The 14911-nt window shown below is 37.5% G+C and overlaps 1 protein-coding gene across 1 annotated transcript in view; it reads right to left on the bottom strand.

The window, feature by feature from the left end:
- Positions 1-14911, bottom strand: part of GPATCH2 (G-patch domain containing 2) — a 169461-nt gene that overhangs the window by 103850 nt on the left and 50700 nt on the right. The window lies entirely within an intron of this gene.

The raw sequence follows: 14911 nt of genomic DNA, 5'->3' as shown, positions 1-14911 counted from the left end.
ATCCCATTTATATCATCCCCCTTCTCCCCCTGAGTCTACCCTGAATTGTGATAAAATCATTCTTCTTTATTCATTACTCTTAGTGCCGGCTTAGTATCCCTACACAATATAGCTTAGATTTTTCCAATCTCAAAATGGAATCATATCATATGTATTACTCTGCAACTTGCTTTTCTCTTCTGAACAATTTGAGATGTATTAATGTTGATGCATGCAGCTGTGTTCATTTATTTTTTACTCTGTTTATTTTTACTATTGATACAGTATTACACTCAATGAGTATCCCACAATTTACACACTCTCCTGCCAATACATCGTTGTGTGTGTGTGGTTTTTTTTCCCCTTTGGTCCAATCTTTCACTCTTTCAAAGATTGCTACTATGAATATTTTTGTACATGATTTCTAGCACAAAAGTGCAAAAGTTTCTGTAGGGTATAGAACTCCCAGGAGATTGCAAATTTATAAAGTATGTGCTCTTTATTGGCTTTCACCCTTCCAAAATAGTTATACCAGTGCACATTCAGAAGCAGTCTTTCAGGGATCCCATTAATCGTTACCTTGCTAGCAATTTGGATTGTGTGTTTTTAAGTTTTCCTGATCTGATGAGGAAGAAATCATATTTCATTGTGATTTCAATTACATTTCCCTAATTTCTAGTAAAGTTGAACACACTGCATGTTTAAAGGTCACTGTGGTTCCTCTTTGGTGAAGTGCCTGTTGTTTTCGTTTGTCCATGTTTCTATCAGGTGTTTATTTTTCAATTACTAATTTATATTCTTTATATATTTTAGATTCTAAACTTTGACAGCTAAAAGCTCCTCCCAGTCTGTGGCATAGGGTGTGGAAGTGCATGCACGCGTGTGTGTTTTCACTCTCTTTTACAAATGTCAAGCTGTTAATTTAATGTAAATTTATCAGTGTCTTCCTTTACAGTTTACAGATTTTTGTCTTGTTTAAGAAATTCTTCTGCTTTGAGGCCTTAGCATTGTTTTCTTAATAATTGTTCTAAAAGTTGCTCTGCCTTTCAATTTATGTGCTTAGTCTACCTGGAATCAATTTGTATATGTGCTGTGAGGTAGGGATTCTAATTCCATCTTCCTCCATATAAATAATTGTCTCTTATTTAAAAATTAAATCAATGGTTAAAAAGTCCATCCTTTTCCCACTGATCTATAAAATCACCTTTGTCATATGTCAAACAATACTAATTGTGTGTGGGGGTGTTTTTGAACCCCTTGTTCTGTTTCATTTGTTTACTCCTGTATCAGATCCCACCTGTCCATTAATGCACCATTCATAATACTAGCAAAGTCAGGTATCTTTACTAATCTTTACTAATAGGGTTTAGTCTATAATAACATTATAATGGAATCAAACATCAAATGTACAAATTTTATTATCTTCTGTTGTACTTAAATGCACTCTGGAGCCCAAATGCCAGCTAAATGTATCCAACTGACTTAAAATGTATCTAAGGACCAACCTAACAAGTTCACCAGCCATCTTGCAACCCAATTACCCTTGAGCATCTATTTTTTTAAAATTCAACTCTGATATCTTCCCTGTTTAGAGATTCCATGTTCCACCTCACTAAAACTCAAAGAAGTTGTGGATTGTTATTAAAAGAAAACAAAAGACTATAGTCAATCGACACCAAGGCAAAAGTCCAGAAATCACCCTGACTCCTCCTTCCTTTCACTTCATCCAACTATACTTTGAGGGAATCAGGTCCTGTTCACCAAATCCACTAAATCTCTCTCAAGCCAATGTCTCCCTCTGTACCATCAACTGGCCATACTACTCTACACTGTAACAGTAATGTACCCAATCATATTACTTTACACAAGCAATTGAGCAATTAGTTAAAAACTGGACCTAATCTTCTTAAAAGGTACAATAAAATTCTATGAAATGATGTGATCATTTTGAGCTGAGAACACTGAGGCACGAAGAGGTTAAGTAACATGTCTAGAGTACTTATCCTTATACCCTTATAATGACCCAGCAATTAGAATTCATACTAGATCAGCTAATGCTAAAGTACACCTCTCAACTACTGCGCCATGCCACGGGCCATGAGTTATCATTCTACATTGTAAACATATCACCTCCTTGATAAAAATCCCTTGCAAGGTGTTGAGAAATGATATGATTCTGGAAATATTTTGACTATAGATCCTTCTGTCCAGGGCCTCTGTACCTAGGACGTGAAAAATCAAACTCCTTTTTCTAATAGTCCATTGAGAGCTGGCCAGTGCCTCCCTGAGTCCTATTTCTCACTCTTAACCACTTTATGCTCTCTCTCTGTCCTTAGCTTTGTTTTATCTGTCACATTACAAACATAGAGAATGGATGAAAGGAATAGGAAAAAAAAAAAAAAAGGTAAAAAAAACTGACAGCAAGAGGGCAAGTGGATGCAGGAGAGCCCAAGCCTGAGTGTGAGTGAAAATGGGAGGGAGCCCGACAGAGTGAGTGAGCAAGTACAACCTAGTAGTTCAGGGAGACATGGAGACTCGGTTTGGCAGAAGAGAGAAACCAGTCAGCCAGAAAGAGCCCAAAAGTGAGCGGGTGCCATGCAAAAGAGACTCAGTAAGCCGGAGACACAAATTCCAGGAATGGGGGAGAGGTCTACACCCCATTCTGTCCCTTGTCTGGGTATTCTGTGCCTGGTAAACCTTTTCCTCCCAACCTCATGTTCCTGGTTACCTTACTTGTCTTTCAAGGCTCAGCTCAGGGACCTTCTACTGCAAAGTTTTCCCTGAACCCACATGGTGAGTGTACATCATGCATCCTTTCCCACACCCCACAGGAGCCTGCCTTTACCACTAGCAGAACACTCAGCAAATAGTACTGAACTTTTCTCCATGACCTGCTTCATCTTTTAACAGCAAATTCCTTAGAAGTATTTTTCCCCCTCTTTAATCATCAGTGTCATGCATATAGTGGGGTTTAATAAGTGCTGAATGAAAGCCCCCTTTTTCAATTTCTCCAAAATTTTCCAAGCATAATGAAGGAATGTGCTATCTTACTCTCATCTCTAACACACACACATACATTCTCTCTCTCTCTTTTTTTTTTAAGATTTATTTATTTTGTGGAGGGGGGTGGAAAGGGAGAGGCAGAGGGAGAGAGAGAGAATTCCAAGCAGACTGCCTGCTCAGTGGCAGAGCTTGGGCTCCATCTCATCATCCACAAGAACATGACTTGAGCCAAAATCAAGAGTTGGACGTTTAACCAATTGAGCCACCCAGGAGCCCTTCATGTGCACATATCCTTAAACTGATTTTCTTTAATCAAGATGGGATGATTTATTTGATAAAAATAAAACATTAAATGAAGAAATGAAACTCAGGATGCCTGGGTGGCTCAGCGGTTGAGTGTCTGTCTTTGGCTCAGGGCATGATCCCGATTGGTATTGAGTCCCACATCAGGCTTCCTGCATGGAGACTGCTTCTCCCTCTGCCTATGTCTGTCTGTCTGTCTCTCTCTGTGTCTCCCATGAATAAACAAATAAAATCTTAAAAAAAAGTGAAATAAAACTCAAATATTTTGACTATAATGACCCAGCAATTATGACTGTGGCTTTTATATTGCCTTCCTTAGGGAAGAGATTCTCAATCCTCGCACTATTGTCATTTGGGGATGGATGATTCTTTTGTTGGAGAGAATCTTGCGTGTTATAGGATGGTTAGCTTTCTCCCTAGCTTCTTCCCACCAAAGGCCAGTCACATCCCACCGAGTTCTGACAACCATGACTGCCTGGTTTCCTATGAGGGGAGGCGCAGTTAAAGTTTCACGTTACACTTTCTTCCCATATATGGCAGCTCCCTTTTAAGACCTTACACTTGACATAGAGTGTGGAATGGGTTATTTGACAGATAGGAGGACAAAAAGCTCAGTCGAAACTTCATTTCAAAAGACAAGGGAATACCAGAAGTTTGAAAAGAAAGTTTTAGATGTGCAGCTATGTGTGGTGATGAAGTTAACTACTGCGGCAATCACTTTGCAATATATACATACAGCGAATCATTGCATTGTCCACCTAAAACTAATACAACATAACAGGTCAATTATATCTCAATAAAAAATACAAAAAGAAAAGAAAATTTTGGGGCTTCTGGGTGGCTCAGTTGGTTAAGTATCTGCTTTTGGCTCAGGTCATTATCTCAGGGTCCAGGGGTTGAGCCCCATGTCAGGCTCTCTGCTCAGTGGGGAGCCTGCTTCTCCCTCTCTCTCTACCCCTCCCCCTGCTCATGCTCTCTTTCTTTCTCTGTGTCAAATAAATAAATAAATAAAATCTTAAAAAAAAAAAAAAGAAAAGAAAGTTTTGGTAATGCAATTCAATTCACTTTTGGGAAAAAAAAAGATACCATTTGTGCACTATTTACACCTTTTTGGAATGCTCCAGTTTTCAAAGTCATTTCTGTGATACACTTGATTTTTTTCCCTTGTAGGCAGAATCAAAGCAGACATCTAAAATTACAACCCAACATGGGAGTAAATAACTGCATCTGCTACAAAACTTAATAAAATAATCACAAACATCAATGCTTTGCTGACAGGAGGAGCTCTGATGTCATTAGAACCGAAGAAAAGGTTTATCTGAAAACATATGCACAGCAGTCACTGGGATAAAATTAAATTTGGAGAGCAAAAACCTGAAAAATATGTGGCACTTCAAGCAGTGAGAAGATTTATGATGACATTTGTCAAAATGGTATGTGTGTGTCTACTTCATGCATTTCATGCAAGCCCACCATATTTGGCTGAAGCGCCTTTTTTTTCTTTTTACGTGCATAAAAGAATCCCATTCCTCTTTTCAAAATCTGTGGCAAGTTCACCTTCCAAATTTGATCTTCACACATTGGTATATTTATTTCCTCTTCTGCTAGAGGAGTTCTTCTGAGATAAGCTGGTTATCTAGAAGCTTCCTGAAAGTCTGAGTGGCACACCTATGGACTATGTACCCATTGGCTGGATCGTCCCCTAGTTCCTACACCCTGACCAGTGCAGGAGATCAAACAGAGCTGAACAAGGTACACAGGTCAAAGACTCTGCTCCTCTGCAGGGGATGGCTAGCTTTTGGCTTTGCTTCTGATGGACTCAGAGGACCTTTCCTGGGTAATGCCAGTCTTTAGAGACAGAAAATTCCCTTCCCTAAGGACTGGTTCCGGTTTGTGTTCCTCAAAGCACTTGTATGGGGATTTCGAGGAAGAACATACCTCTCTGATCAGGCATGCTGAGTTCTGGCCCTCACTCTCCTGTTTATCACCAGGTGACATGGGCACAGGAGAACAGCAGCCAGACTTGTGCCCTACGAGTCAGGCTCAAGTCCCATTGATCCCAAATGACCTGAGAAGTGCCCTAGTGTTTAGGAAGGAGACAAATTGTTTGGAAATACCACCAAAAAGTGGCATTCAAGGATGCTCCTCTCTGTCTCTCTTGTTTAATTACATGGAGTAGAACTTTTTTTTTTTTTTTTAAGATTTTATCTATTCATGAGACACACAGAGAGACAGGCAGAGACATAGGCAGAGGGAGAAGTGGGCTCCCCACAAGGAGCCCAACGTGAGACTTGATCCCAGGACCCTGTGATCACGACCCGAACCAAAGACAGATGCTCAACCACTGAGACACCCAGGCGTCCCTAGAACATATTATTTTATGACTTTTTGGCAGTGGAAATTTTCCTAATAAACTCTTGCTCAGAACTCTAAGGGTCAATGAGTTACTATGACTGAAGGCAGGCTGAATTCTTATCCTCTTAACCACTTCCTGGAACCTTCCCAGAGCAATCAAGGGCTCCACAGAACAGGCTGGAAAACTACTGGGACAGAAAACACTGATCAAGAAGACATGAAGTCCTGAATATCAAACACAGCAGAATAGCCACAAACTCAGAGTCGGAAAATTGCTATGTGAATCACAGTTGTGCATTTACTGTCTCATCTGAAACAAGCCGATCAACTCGCCGAGTTTCCATTTGCTCATTAATGAACCAGAGACAGACGTGCACGTCCCAACCACGCAGTCTCACACGAGTCACTTATTAGCAGTGTGACTCTGAATAAGCCACTTCACTTTTCTGTACTTCACTTTCTTCACCTGCTAAAAATGGGTGACACTGTCTATCTCATATGGTTACTGTAGAGATCAACTGAGATACTCAGCACATAAGAAAACAGTGAAGGTCAGCTAGTCCTCCTATTATTTTCTAGTAGTAAACTTTTAAAACTCTAAAAGCAATATAAAATATCTGGCAATGTACAGCTTCTGTTATATGATTAGCTTTGGTTGTTGCTGCTATTGACAGTGACCCTGGTCAAGCTGCTAAGTTGCCACGGGGTTTCTGTTGAGCTCCAGTCTGCTCTGGAGATTCCAAAAAGTCCCCACTCGTCCGATCTTTATTTTCGAACTGAAGCTACCCCACAAGGAAGGAAAACCCCCCGTCCTGCTGCACTTGTTTGCTAATCTCAGCTTGAATTCCTTTTCAGAATATTACATTAAGCGAGGAGATTCCCCAGCAGAGCAACAATTTGTCCATTTACTTGAACTACAGTTCTACAGCCAATGTTGGGTTTTTCCTTGAGATAACAAATTCCCTTTAGTACATTCAGGAACATCAACCATCGTAAAAACGAGCCACCCTGTTCAACACTTCAGATTTTTCAAAAATAGAAATTTTTACTGTATATGATGCTGCCTCCTCGTGGACTGAGCCACAATTAAGGAGACTAGTCCTAATAAACATCTTCCTTTCTACGAAGAGCTACCAAGATAGAAGAAAAGACTTGCAGGCTAATGAGTACAATCCTAGAAATCCAAAAGAAAGAAATATGATATTTTAATTCAGTTGACTTTGCTAAACAAAGCACTCCCCCCCCATCATTTGAACTGCTATTTTATTTCCCATACCTAAAAAATCCTACAGTTCCAGAAATGAAAGAAATAGGAGACAAATACATTTTGACTGAACCTAACTATAATGTTCTGCAAAATAAACAGGAAACTAGTATTGCTCTCTCCTTCAACTACAGTGTATAAGCACGTCAGAAACATGGAGAGAAAGTTTGAGAGAAGTAGACGTAAAAAGGATAATTTGTTCCAGAATAATTTACAGATCGAAAAGAATGTTGCAAATTACTCAAACAGGTCCAAAAGTTTCTTTAATACCTTACTTGAAGTCTGATAAAAATCCTCACTTAAAAAAAGGGTAACATTATTTGCAAATTGAGCAAGAGGACCCGATGATAGCCATATATAATCAGTTGTCACCTTGCAGCTCAATTAGCCCTCATGTAAAAACGAGGCATGTAAGGAGAAATGAGGTTTTGACATTATCTCTGCCAGCAAGATAATTACACAGCCTTCATTTAACAGTAGGGCAACACTACTGTAGCAACAAATTAACTCAGCTCCATTTGCAATTCATGGTGTGTTTTCTCATTTAATACCATTTGTCTTACCCCAAGTGAATGTTTCCATTAGTTTTCTCTAGCACAGCAAATACTCAGTTTGACTCCACATATTACATCACTGAGTCAATGCTCACCTTCCAGCAACTCTTTGAAAGCATATTCAAAATGTGATAGAATGTCCTGTTTTTCCATTTCAGCTACAACTTTCTCTGGTTTATGGCCAAATCATACAGTCAGTGTATCTGTGTTGAACAGTCAAAGGGCATGAAATTCCCTAAGCCTACAATTGATTTCAGAGCAGTTTTCTCTTTTTCACAAAGAAAAATCAAGAAAGAAAGAAATGTTAGTGAAGTCCTAATGTGGGTACAATCATGTATTAGGTTATTAATATATTTCCAAAAAGACATTTTAGGAGAGACATATTTTTAAAACTGTGCTGGCTATACACGTTAAGTAATTTTAAGTATGTACTCACCTAACCAGATGACTCTGTGTTCTCATTTATTTTCCTTTCCACATTTTGCATTACAAGTTTTCCTTGGTTTGAATTTAAAACCCACTATATGTCCTTAAAAGTAAGCATGACTGAGGAGAGTTTAAAAGCAGCAGCAGAATGTTAAAGGGTCATGGGTACAGAAGGCAGAACAGAGTGGGATCCTGTATCGTCCTGAATAGACTCAGCATGCAATTTCATGTTCAACTCCAAAAGGTCATGCTAGTTTGGCTACTGATTTATCATTTGAGATTTTATACCCTGAATTACCTGCTACTGACAATACAAGAAGCCCTAAATAAAAGTCCTAAGAACCCCAAGTTCCTAGAATCGCTTTAGTCAATAAAACTTAAACCCACACAATATGGTGTTGAGCTTCAAACATTCAAATTATAAAGGCAAATTCATTTATTTATAGCTAGTGTATGTTAGTAGGGGAAAAAAAATGAAGATTTAACTTTATAAGTGAATATACAAAGATTCCAAAGAAGGGGATTTCAATTTTCAAAAACAAACGGTCCCTCTACTGCATGAAATTTAAGGAAACTTGTGAGAAGAAAAACACTTTCCAGGAGTTTTATTTTGTTTATCACAACAATAGCAATTGGCAAAAATATCTACTGAAAACTGTATTATATTCTCAAAGAATGAGGAACAAAAAGATACGTATGCATGCACTTCAAGCAAAGTTTCACCGTAAAATGGTTACTTTAACATTGTGAGCTAGCAAGGAAGTACCCACAATATGTTAGTTTTCGTTTTTTTCTTTAACCACAAGATAATTCAATACTTCTACAGTCTTAGGGAACTAACTGTCCTAAGGAATAGATTGAAGTCTTGAAATTTAACTTATAAACAAGATGTATCAAAAATAAGGTCCATGCTCTTCTCTGTGGTTTGACTGGTTTTAATTCTCAGGTCCAAGTGATGCTAAGTGAAACAGAAGATGAAAGAAGGAACGCTTTATGCCTGTTCTTAGAAATGCATTCTTTAGTGGTTTACTTCTCCATACAGGAACTTATTTTAGTCATTTGACTAGCAGTCATCCAACCTTGGCTCAAGCAATTCAGGTACAGAGAAAAGATACAAAATAAAAGTAATATAAAGTTAGAATTTCTTTCTGTGTTCCCTTGCCCCTACCAAGTACACATTTATCCAACTGCTATGACGGGGGTAACCTGTTTAATGTCTTGTATCAGGAATTCTGAAACTGACTATGTGTTACCACTACAGGCCTCTATTTCATGTACTGAAGTAGTAAATTATGGACAAATATGATAGAGAAGAAATTACCATATTTGTTATATACAGTGAACACAAATCAATACTGGGCAAAGGATATGAATGGATATCACATTCAGCATATGGAAAATTAACTCATCAATACAATTATTAATAAAATATATGGGAAAATATTCATTCTTTTGTTTACATTCTTTCATTACTCATTTAATCAGATTGATCACTTTGGAAAAGATCAAGAAAGGCATGAATCCAAAAGTGGTATTTAAATTAGTACCTAAAGGCTGAGTATGAATTATTTTAAAGTATTCAATTAAAGTAGGCAAGTAAAACATTGCTATGCCATATTTTCATTTAAGGTAAAGCACACAGTTAAAATATGAAATAGGCTGTTTTATTATTGCAGGAGTTTGACTGCTAAGAAACTTCCCAATTTTTAATATAATTAAAACAATTGTTTCGATGGGAAATGTGGTTGGAGGATTACTTTTAGACTCACAATATCATAGTTATTTTTAGGGAAATGGTTAAATATTACAAGGTTTGTCACTGACTGTAGAGCTATCAAATCTAAACATCACTCAGTAAATACGGCTCTTAACTATACCTAGCTTTTGTGTAAGAGTACGGGCCTCTCTTTTCCAATTTATAATCAGCATTATCATTAACAAAGAAATTTATAACTTTTTTTTAATCATCTATGATAAAGCATAAGCCACTAAAACAATGCAATTGTGATTTATGGGGGAAAAGCATCTTACCTTAGTTGTTTCGGTTCAAATGATATTCTCTTATATCCAATTCACTTTATTTATGAACATGCATACATAGTGTCCATGTATAATGTTGAGAAGTAACTGATAAAACATTTATTTAGACACTACTGATAAGCTGATATAAGCTTTTTGACTCTGAATATTTAAGAATATCTACAGTCATCAACAAAGTAATTTTATTGAAGTAACTTCTGAGGAAGTAATTTTGTGTGTGCCTGTGTGTGTTCTTAGAAGGGTGAAACTTTCATGTACAAAGATGTTCACCAAGGCATTATTTATAACAGTTTAAAATGAAAACCTAAAAAAATAAAAATAAAAAAAAATTTTACAGCAACATGATAGAATATTATGCAACCATTATAATCTATTAATAAAAGCATATATCAGATTAAAATGCATGACTCAAAACTGCATTATAGTTTGCATTCATTCATTCATTCAAACATTGAGTATCTGCTATATGTCAGGCACTGTTCTAGGCCATGGGCACATAGCTATGAACAAAACAAACATGAATCTCTGCCTTTATGAAGCCTATATTCTAGTTAGAGGAGACATACAATCAGGATATACTGAGGACAGTTTGGATTACTTACAATGGAAAAAATACAGCAAGGAAGTGAGATAGAGCTGGGATGGGAGGCTAGTGGCTTTTTAGAGTCAGAGAATGCCTCAAACAGGTGAGCAAGTGAGCCAGGCATTTACCCAATGGAAGAACATCTGGGGCAGAGGAACAGACAGCTCTGAGTGGAGGGCACCCAAGCCAGGAAGCCCATGTTGCTGGAGAAGTGAGCAGAGAGACAAGCAGTAAGAGGAAGGAGGTTGGGGTGGCGGTGGGGTGGATGTAAGGTGCTGACTGGTGAGCAACTGTAGGACATCTGCCTCTACTCTAGTGAGAAAGGAAGCCACTAGAGGGTTTTGAGTAGAGGAATGATGCAGTGGAGCTAACATTAAATTGATCACTTGCTGTGGTTTGAGAACAGACTTGAGGAGAGTGAATGCAAAAGCCAGCAGCTTCTGTTATCAGGACAGAGATGAAGCGATGTTAGAACAAGGAAGTGATGTGGAAGGTGATTCAAGGAGGCCCGATTCTAAAGACATGTGAAGACAGACCAAGTTAGATTTGCTAATGGAGTAAGAATACGACAGGAACAGAGGAATCAAGGATGACACCAAGGTTTATGGTAGGAACACCTGAAAAGAGAGTAAGTACTGCCATTTCCTGTCTTGAGGAAAAATAATAGGAAGAAAATGGGTCAAAATTTAAGACTCATCAGAAGTTTTGGAAAACATATTTCCAATTAGTTAAGTAACAAGTTTGATTTGGATAAAAACACTAGAAGAAACTGTATCTGAAGAAAACAAATACGTTACTATAATCGAAGTTCCAGATAAAAAATGATGAATCGTTTCAGGAAGTGAGCAAGTGGGTGGGGAGGGGGTGGAGGTGGGCAATTTTATGGAGTCAATACTTAAGATAATAGGTAAATGAGCCCAGACGTTAAAAAAATATGTATACTATCCGGAATGAAACCAAGGATGAACATAAAACACCAGCATAAACTCATCATAATGCCTGGAGGACTGAAAGAGTCCAATTGAATCCTCCGAAAAACATAAAGGTCTCACTCTCATTAGTAAACGAAAGGATAACAATCGTTACTTTGAAAGGTATTTTGGACAATACCTGAGATGACAAACACAACTCAGAACAGGTACTTGAAAGCCATGTTCTTGATCCTTCCTTGGCTCAAACGCCACTCCACTCTGAATCCTTCTACAAATACTGTAGCCCAAGACAGGGAAGAGAGAATATTTACTGTTTTTAAATGAACTTAAATCTCTAGGTTCATACACATATTCTAAGATATTATTAGCATAATCCTGGAATTGCATTTTTATATCAGTAAAAATGTCCAAGGATCTATAAACTATTAAAACCAGCACAGTGATGACAAGTGAAGGTCAAAGTCTGCATCATGGCATCAAACGAAGAGTTTATGAGGGCTTAGAAGAGGAGACAATAATCGGTAGGAGCCAGCAGAGGTTCACTAAGAATAAATTTTGCCAAGGGAATGACATTTGATTTTATAGGCAGGGAGGGACAGTATCATGAAAGGAAGATGGCAGGAATGTGGCATACTAGAACTTCAAAAGGGTATCTAAGAAGTCTTTAATAGTAATATTTGCAATAATGAGAGTCAACTGTGGCTGGCTAAGAGTTCAGTCAGGTGGAATTACAGAGAGGAAAGCAGCTTGATATAAAGAGAATGGATTAACAGATTGGAATAACCTGCAAAGAAGCCTCAGATGGCAGGCATTCTTGGCCCCTTCGGTTATTCAACATCATTATTACCAAAGTACTGGAATGCAAAAAGAAAAAGTATGCTCTCAAACTTCACAATGCAAGACCACATTAAGTGATAGAATCAGATTTGGAAGAAAACCTTGACAATTTAAAATTTGGCCTTTAACTAAAAACAAGAAAAGTAATAGAGACATTAGGCTGTGTAATTACCTAACAGAGTAAGACAGACAGATAGACAGACTGCTTTAGAGAAAATGGAAGACTTGTACCTCAACAAAAGTTTGTATAAATTAGGGGTTTTAGTTCAAATCATGAGACGTGCTCAATGAAATGCTAGCCCAAATGTGATGTGACGAATCTCATCTCCACCTCTACCCCTAAATGAAGCATTTTTTTCCTTTTTTTTTTTTTTTAAAGATTTTATTTATTTACTTGAGAGAGAGAGAAGGAGAGAGGGAACCCATAAGGGGGGTGGGGAGAGGCAGAGGGGAGAAGCAGACTCCCCACTAAGCAAGGAGACTGATGTAGGGTCTGATTCCAGGACCTGGGGATCACAATCTGAGCCAAAGGCAGACACGTAACTGACTGAGCCACCCAGGTGCCCTCAAAGGAAGCATTCATGAAGTAACTCATGTGTCCAGAGTAAAAGTAACCATGAATCCAGTGGTATTTTACTTCCAGGTACTGTATTTGAAAGATATTAACAAATAAGCACATTTAAAAGAGAAAAATCAGAAGGGTGGGTGGGTTTGGGTTTGGGAAAATGTGAAAAATAACTGGAAAGAAATGAAGTGATCCAGTATGAAATGGAGAAGATACAAAATTGCCCCAAGTATTTGTGAGAGAATCGCATGGAACTCTTAATTACTTTCCTAATATCTTTCTATCTTACAAATGAAAAAAAAAAAAAAAAACAAAAAACAAAAAACCTGAGGCCTGGAGACATAACAGAGAGCTACTAGAGCCACATACACTTAAATTTACATCTTTTGAAAACGAGGAATCCAATTTATTCTGCATAATTCCAGAGGGAGAACTAGAACCAATTACACTGTGAAGCCGGATATCAGGTCACTATGAGGAAGAAATGGAAACAAAACCAAAAACTTAAAACCTTATATGATCATGCACAGTTTCCACAAAATCTGGACACAAAGGCTAATACATATATATGATGTTATCAACAACTTCAATCTTCAAAAATATGTTATCTGGGTTTCCAGACTTCATGGGCATCTACACTATGCGGAGTAACCATTACACCAAGTGTCCTATATCCCTTCACCTGCACAACTCTCCCAGTGAAAAAAACAGAACCTTAATAACCACTATAATAACTTGCCCACAGATCCAAAGCAAATCATCACAGGTCTTCCTGATTCTTCCTTCTGTAGTTCTTGCCCGCTTGCTACACATTAAGATCATTCAATGCTTCTTAAAAATACTAATTTCTGGGTTCCATCCCCAAGAGGTTCCAATTTAACTCATCTGAGATGGGGCCAGTTATTGAAACCTGTACAGGACTTCCTAAACTAGTGGGTGCAGACAGGACAACACATATAGGAGAGAAAAGCTACTTTTCTTAGGGATTGAAAGGGTAACAGTGAAAAGGTAAGAAAGAAATCTTGGCAAATGGAACATTTAAGTATCTTTATAAAAAATAAATTTCAAAGGCAATTTTGTACTTACTTAAGATATAATAAAACAAAATTCAGATATCCCGAGGCCCAAAACATCAGAAGTTCAAGAAGAAAGGCAGTTTGACACTAAAGTTCATAACCCACTCAACTAAAATATGCTTTTTAAACAAATAAAATGACACTTTTTAAAGTCAAATACTGTAAAAGATTACTTGTCTTTTGCACAAGTGGCAGATCTGTTATCATTCTCATCATATTGAAAGCTTATCCAACAGATGCCCTCTCTGTACCCTCCAATAGCTCTTTGTGCACTTAAAATTAACCCCACTATCACAGTGTTTCTTGGACTAACCAATGTAAGATATTTGAAGAGAGTCTTTGTTGTTGTAAAATGAGAAAAGTTGCATTAAAAGCATTAAAATAATTGTGGTTACTTGGGAAAAAAAATCAGCAAAATACCATGCCAGCATTTTATGTAAGCCATTCCTTGCCAACAACTAATACAGTTTTCAGCTCTTTAATTAAAGAGATATTCTTTAAAATTGGGAAGAAATGTTAAGTTGAATGTCATCCCCTTCCTCCTAGAATGAATGACCTCTGATAAGTATCTGAACCATTTAAACACAAACACACATAAAATGTGATTTTTTTTTTTTATTCAACAAACATGAACTTTGGAGTGGTCGAAGAAAATCAAGTACTATTTTCTAAATTTAATTACACAGAAAAAGACAGAGCTGACAAGCAGATGAGTTGTCTAAACAAACTTTACAAGCTAGGTATTCAGAGGAGTGTCATTTTTGTTATAAGAGCCCAAGGTGACTGCTTATGTTTTGAACTGCTAGTTAATTCTGGCCAGAGCACAAATCTGTCTTCTCTCTTATAATTAATTCTCAGTGTCAAAACTGTAGATGTCCTTTTCAGAATCAACCTATCTTGCCTGTTAATTATATTACAGAAATATGTTCAAATAATGTTAACGGCCTGATTCTAAAATGCTCACAGAACAATTTATAGGTAAAGCCCAATTAAT

The sequence above is a fragment of the Nyctereutes procyonoides genome, unplaced genomic scaffold (assembly GCF_905146905.1).
Source record: "Nyctereutes procyonoides isolate TBG_1078 unplaced genomic scaffold, NYPRO_anot_genome, whole genome shotgun sequence".
Taxonomy (NCBI): Eukaryota; Metazoa; Chordata; class Mammalia; order Carnivora; family Canidae; genus Nyctereutes; species Nyctereutes procyonoides.
The sequence above is the reverse complement of the archived record's forward strand: the minus strand, read 5'-3'. Positions and strand labels throughout refer to the sequence as shown.